Raw genomic sequence first — 7,720 nt, forward strand, 5'->3', positions numbered from 1 at the left:
CCTGGCTACGCTCGCGGGCCTCTGGCCGCGTCCGGCCGTGCCAGTTGTCGCGCGTGCTCGCCCAGCCGCGACCCAGTGCGCGTCCGCTCACAACACCGCACCATGCCGCCCCGCTCTGGCCACTGTCGCCGGCGCCGGGCCATGCGCCGACCCCCTTCACCCGTTGGCCGCAGCGCCCTGTCGGGCGGGCTAGCGCCCGTCGCCCGCTGTCCGCTCCAGCGCCCGAACCGGCCGCCCCTCGTCTCCGTCCTGCCGGCCTCGAACACGGCCTCGCCGGAGCCCGGTCCGGCCACCGCGCCCCTGCCCCTTCCCTGTGTGCGTTCGTGCACAGGAGGGAGGTGGCCTGAGCCACTTACAGGTGGGGCCCTCCCCCTTGTAAATCAGAAAAAAGAAAAGAAAAAGGGAAAGAGGAGAAAAATGAAAATGAAAATGAAAATGAAATTAGTAAAAGAAATAATTAATTAATTAAATAATTAGTGAATTAATTAAGTTAATTAATTGGGTTTAACTAAATTAATTAGAATTAGTTAACCTAATCAAGTAATTAAGCTAATTAACCTGTTTAGTTAAACTCAGACAATGACAATTGGGACCCACCTGTCAGGTTGACCAGGTCAACGGTCAACGTTGACTGCTGACGTCATGCCGACGTCAGCGAACACTATTCTGGATAATGTTGATTTAATTAATAATTAATAAATTAGAAAATGATTTAAAACTTTAAAAATTAATATAAAATAATCCGTAACTCGGATGAAAATACTTTCTACATGAAAGTTACTCAGAACGACGAGATGATTTCGGATACGCAGTCCGTTCGTCCGCCACACACCCCTAACCTATCGAACTCGCAACTTTTCCCCTCCGGTTCATCTGTCCGAAAACGCGAAACACCGGGAATACTTTCCCGGATGTTTCCCCCCTTCGTCGGTATCACCTACTACCGCGATTGGGCACACGTAGCATCGTTACTTGTCATGTCATGCATCGATATGCATTTGCTTGCATTGTATTCATTGTTTCTTCCCCCTCTTCTCTCCGGTAGACTACGAGACCGACGCTGCTGCTGCCCAGTTCGACTACGGAGTTGACGACCCCTCTCTCTTGCCAGAGCAACCAGGCAAGCCCCCCCCCCTTGATCACCAGATATCGCCTATTCTACTCTATACTGCTTGCATTAGAGTAGTGTAGCATGTTACTGCTTTCCGTTAATCCTATTCTGATGCATAGCCTGGCATTGTCGCTACATCTGTTGATACCTTACCTGCAATCCTATATGCTTAGTATAGGATGCTAGTTTATCATCATTGGCCCTACATTCTTGTCGGTCTGCCTTGCTATACTATTGGGCCGTGATCACTCGGGAGGTGATCACGGGTATATACTATACTTACATACATACTATACAGATGGTGACTAAAGTCGGGTCAGCTCATTGAGTACCCGCAAGTGATTCTGACGAGGGGGCTGAAAGGACAGGTGGCTCCATCCCGGTAGAGGTGGGCCTGGGTTCCCGACGGCCCTCGACTGTTACTTTGTGGCGGAGCGATAGGGCAGGTTGAGACCACCTAGGAGACAGGTGGGCCTGGCCCTGTTCGGCGTTCGCGGATACTTAACACGCTTAACGAGATCTTGGTATTTGATCTGAGTCTGGCTACGAGCCTATACGCACTAACCATCTACGTGGGAGTAGTTATGGGTATCCCGACGTCGTGGTATCAGCCGAAGCACTTCAGACGTCAGCGACGGAGCGGCGCGCGCCGAATTGGACTGGAACGCCACTAGGCTAGGTCTGCTTTCGGCCGCCCACGCAACGTGCAGGTGTGCTCAGGGCGATGGGCCCAGACCCCTGCGCGCTTAGGTTTAGACCGGCGTGCTGGCCTCTCTGTTTTGCCTAGGTGGGGCTGCGACGTGTTGATCTTCCGAGGCCGGGCATGACCCAGGAAAGTGTGTCCGGCCAAATGGGATCGAGCATGTTGGGCTATGTGGTGCACCCCTGCAGGGAAGTTAATCTATTCGAATAGCCGTGATCTTCGGTAACAGGACGACTTGGAGTTGTACCTTGACCTTATGACAACTAGAACCGGATACTTAATAAAACACACCCTTCCAAGTGCCAGATACAACCGGTGGTCGCTCTCTCTCAGGGATACGAGGAGAGGATCGCCGGGTAGGATTATGCTATGCGATGCTACTTGGAGATGCTACTTGAAGATGCTACTTGGAGGACTTCAATCTACTCTCTCCTACATGCTGCAAGACGGAGGCTGCCAGAAGCGTAGTCTTCGACAGGATTAGCTACCCCCCTCTTATTCTGGCATTCTGCAGTTCAGTCCACTGATATGGCCTCCTTACACATATACCCATGCATATGTAGTGTAGTTCCTTGCTTGCGAGTACTTTGGATGAGTACTCACGGTTGCTTTCTCCCCCCTTTTTTCCCCTTTTCCTTTCTTTCTGGTTGTCGCAACCAGATGTTGGATTTCAGGAGCCAGACGCCACCGTCGACGATGACCCCTACTACACCGGAGGTGCCTACTACTACGTGCAGCCCGCTGACGACGTCCAGGAGTAGTTAGGAGGATCCCAGGCAGGAGGCCTGCGCCTCTTTCGATCTGTATCCCAGTTTGTGCTAGCCATCTTATGGCAACTTGTTTAACTTATGTCTGTACTCAGATATTGTTGCTTCCGCTGACTCGTCTATGATCGAGCACTTGTATTCGAGCCCTCGAGGCCCCTGGCTTGTATTATGATGCTTGTATGACTTATTTTATTTGTAGAGTTGTGTTGTGATATCTTCCCGTGAGTCCCTGATCTTGATCGTACACATTTGCGTGCATGATTAGTGTACGATTGAATCGGGGGCGCCACAAGTTGGTATCAGAGCCGACTGCCTGTAGGAATCCCCTTTCCAACTCCTCGGCCGAAGTTGAGTCTAGCCATTGCAAAACTTTTACTAACTTGGCTGTGTGCCTTACGGGCCCACGTCACCATTGGGTGGTATTAGGATCTTTTATTCCTCGACCTATACTCTGGGACTCTTATTTCTCTTCTATTCGGGTTAAATGATTTTGCTAAAAACAAAACTAACTTTAGGTTGTCGCAAGTACTTTCTCCCGGAGAGCCACTTGTTACCGATGACCGCCTGCTGCACCAGAAGATTCCGAAGATACTCTACGATGTGCTCTCGAGACTATGTGCCATCGCTTTTGCAATTCACTTCCATCGATAAATCCCTCTGGATAACTACTTACACCTATTGTTCATATTGCCATCCCCAGTTGCTCTTGTTATTACAAGATGTCCTGAAATACTCTTCGATATTCCGAGAATTCTTTACGCTTACTGCCCTGCAGTTCCTTGCTGCATGAATACCCCTACGGATAATTACTCGCGCTTGCCGAGTATCCGCTCATCCCCAGTTGTTCTTGTGTTTCACAAAGGTCTTCAAATAATATACGTTCTTCCGAAAATCCTCTGGAGCCTTTGGCTCTTGAAATTCTTGCTTGCTTGCCTTATGGTTAATCCCATAACTCTCGTAGTCTTATTGACATTCCTTGTCATTATCATTTTTGAGTCTGTTGACTCAATATGTTTGCGAATGCACGCAATCATCTTTGATCCTTATAAGTTACTTTTCCGGCTGAGCTGCCATTCTTTTAACTGGAATTGGTTCTCGACCAATCCAATTGTCGTTGATTGTACCATAAGGCTATTCAACTTATCCATCCCTAATCAGAGCATTGCTTCTGATCCCTTGATTTGGAAATCATAATTCCTTTGCATTTGACAATTGAGTTAGTCAGTTGTTTCTATAATCTGATCTCCTTGCATTCTTCTTCCTCTAGTTGAGTACCGATACTCGTATCAGATCCTTTGTGGACCACCAAGTCCTTTGTTGGATTGTTATCCGACAGTGTCCTTCACATTTGATCACCTTGTGAGTTCTTCCCTTGATACATAATGCCTTTGTTAAGTTGTATCCTCTGCTTGGCCAACCATGCTCTGCTTTCGGGCTTGTGTTATTTACTCTTGAAACTTGTGGTATATGTTTCTAAGAAGCCCCGATGGGATTGAACCAACGCCTTCCCTCATCGGTGTGAACCCGAAAGATTTCACGAGTCATACTTATCTGGTATTGCACCAGGTAAAACCTTCAACAACTAATGTCATCTTCGAAATACGAGAGGTGAATGGAAGATTATGCATTGAGGAAGTGGGAGTCGACCTTGAACTTTGCGTTCATGCCCATGGACACGATGTACATCTTCTCATCGAAGCTTCTTTTAAAATCAATTATTCCCTTGGTATAAGTTCATCTTATATCTGAGATCTGGCCTTTTTGCAATCATGGTTATGACCATGTTCTCCTTTAAATATCATGTCCTGTGCAAGTTAAAACAATTGTCTTCTATGGATTAATACACCCGTCCAATCTTTACTTTGATCTTGTGTCAAGTATTACCCCCTGGTATCTCGAGATTATCATGGAACTGCATAACTTTTTATGAGTTCTTCATCAAGTGCTACCTTCCCATCGATTTCAATTTTTCGCGGGCTCTGAGTTATTGAACACTCAAAGACACCGATAACTGAACCGAGTCCGCTCTTCGGTTCAACAACTCTTCAGTAAGCCTCTATAAGTACGAGTTTGTACCCGATCACGCCATTCCTAGCCTGTTTGGCTATATCATTGTCGTGACGATTCTAACTGTGCTACCTGGTCCTTATTCTCGGAGCACCAATTTTCGACGATGAACTAACCTTACGTCGATCCTCATCGTCATATCATTTTGCCTTGAACAACAAGCTTGGTTTCGAGTTGTGTCGTACCCTTGGTTCCAATAACCTTTCACTTCATCATTACTTGACTTGATGTCGTTACCGATCGATTACATCTTCATGAACTCTCGCGACAAAGGTGTCGTGATCATCAACATTCTGAGCTCATCCAGGATATCAATTGAATTCATGATGAGACATACCATCCTTGCCCTCGATGAATTGTGTTCTCATCGACCACTTTATTGCCTTCCGTTCAACACAAACTTGTTCGTGTTTTGTGTTATACCTTGAGATCCTTGCTATCCAGCATTGTTCTCCTTTACCTTGGAGTATTGCCATCTTTTATGTCAAGAATGTTGTGAGAATTTCACCACCTCTCAAGAATTCTTGGTATCGTGATACTTCTCACCATCACCATTCTTTCTTGGTCCTCGTGTTGATTCCAACCGGGGTACCAACAAGTGAACGGTGTTGTTTGGATTCTGCACTTCTAGCAACCCTATTGCTTTGAAGTTAATGGTCGGTCGTTCGTTCTTAAACTATTGATTATTGAATCACCATTCTAACATTGGTCGTGCAACCCAACCCATATTTTGGGCGCACCTTTCAACCAATGTTTAATTGTGTATGTTTTCCGTGAGCATACTTCCTTATATCATTTGATCTGACAAATGTTATCTCCTTGTTCACTTAATTGTGGAAATCCATCTTTTGGAAATCTCGATGAATCGCCGTTGAGTTCACCAGACACCTCTTTGTCCTCTCCTTGGATTAATGATGAACTCTTGTTAACGGAAATCACTTCATAGTTCATTTCCCGAGAACCTTACATTGTCATCTCGTCAATTGTGTTGCACCTTTTCTTCTCAGGCTTACTAAGTCGGAGGTATCCTGGCACTAATCAGATCTGAATCTAGGTCAGATATGATGGTTGGAACATATTTCCAAGAGTTACAACAATGGTCCTTATGTGACCCGGTAAGGTGATGTCATGCCTAGCACACCTGGCTGGAGGCCCAATTGTTATAGTTTCCCTTTTCAGCCAGGCTATCCTTTCTTCCATGAGGAAATTGTAAGACTTATTCTATAAGTTCTTCCTGATGGACCCTTTTTGTTTCCAAAGTCTGAACTTGCTTGAAGACCATGTAATGCTATCTCGAAGCATGTTTGTGGAACTCCGATTGTCAACAAGGACATTTGAAGCCAATGCTAAATGTTTCCTGCTAAATTATCCAAACACCGCTGTATGGGTAATGTCATAAAAATTCTCTCCCTTACCTAAAGGGTTTTCTACATTATATCCTTTCATGCATATCCTGCTCTGCTTGTCCTTGGGAAGGATATACCCCTGAAATATGTGTTTAACACATTTTCCTTTCCATTGTTCTGTTTAATCTGATAATCATATTTTCCTTTCCATTGTTTGATTTAACCTTTCTTGTGATCTATATGACCTAAGCAGTAATATTCTCCTGCTTATGTAAACACCTCGTGGTACCGCTCTGTCAATAAGACCCTGTTACTATTGTTGATGACATTTCAGTAACCACCGATGGACGAGAACTTTGCCTACTGGCCCGCCTCGTTTCAACGAGCAGGGAAATGGTTCTCCTTGTCCCTCGCCTTGGTACCGATGTAGTTGCTGACATATAACTGACAGGCTAACCTCCGACATGCCTTACTTGCATGATCGTGCAAGACATCACCGCCTTCCTACTTTTAACCCACATGGTGGGCCCATAACCCACAGTTCCACAGGATCGAAACCTGACTCTCCTGTACACCCCCTGTTCCCAAAGTTATTCCTCACGCGTGGCCTCGTGTGTAATTCACGAGCCACCTTCTGATGAGATCATCAATTTGGTATCAGACGCAATACTTATTCCCATTGCTCTGAACCCCTTTCACACTTCGCTTCAGGCAATGAACGATTGCCTATCCGCTTGAAACTTCTTATTGCACCGTCTTACTTTGCTCTCGATGTGTTTCATTTGTTCAACTCGAGAGATACTCATATGTTCATACTTGGGAAACCCCCAGAAGATTTTCCCTTGTAACATCCTATCGTTGTAGAGCTGCCCCTTACCTATTCGTAAGTACGATGGAGATCCCGAAGAAAGGATGACAAATTGATCATGGTGACTTGAAGCAGTGAAATGAAGACATCAACGAAAGGGATCAACCTCTTCGAAAGGGAAGCCAAGACCGAGAAGACTCGTTAGGTTTTTCGCTACCAACACCTTCGCCCCTTACTCCCCTCTTAAATCTCGGGACGAGATTTCTGGTAGTGGAGGAGAATTGTGACGCCCGGATAATTAGGCTACAGTAATCCCAAGATAATGATGCCACGTCACCACGGTTACTGTTGTTAATTTCGTGTTAGTTCAAAATCGATTCGAAATTAAAACTTAAAATAAAGTCAAATGGTAAAGATTTTCAAATATTAAAACTAAGATGTTGGGGTGTTGCCAAATAATGCATAGGTAATTATTGTGGAGAAACCACACTTTTATAAAACGTTTAAAGACTCTAAAGTAATTAAAACGCAGCTATGACGATTAATTAAATGCCCTTTTAAAATAATAATAATGCAAACTATTTTAATTAGGTGTCATACTTATTGGAGCAGTAGATTAAATTATAACATTAATTTAGGAGTTGTATTTATATTTTATAAAACAACAATTAAAAGAATGAACTAGAAAAGAAAATTAAATAAAAAGAAAAAGAAAAAAAAAACAGAACTAACACACACACAAAAAAAAAGGAAAGAGAAAGCCCCCCCTGGGCCGTGGCCCAACTGGACCAACCCAACCGGCCCAGCCGGCCACCCCACCAGGCCGGCCCAAACCCCACCCCTTATCCACTCCCCTCACCCCCGCAACCCTAGCCGCCACCCACTCGCCCCTCACTCCCACTCCCGCACGTCGCTCCT

The sequence above is a fragment of the Triticum dicoccoides genome, chromosome 1A, assembly GCF_002162155.2.
Source record: "Triticum dicoccoides isolate Atlit2015 ecotype Zavitan chromosome 1A, WEW_v2.0, whole genome shotgun sequence".
NCBI lineage: Eukaryota > Viridiplantae > Streptophyta > Magnoliopsida > Poales > Poaceae > Triticum > Triticum dicoccoides.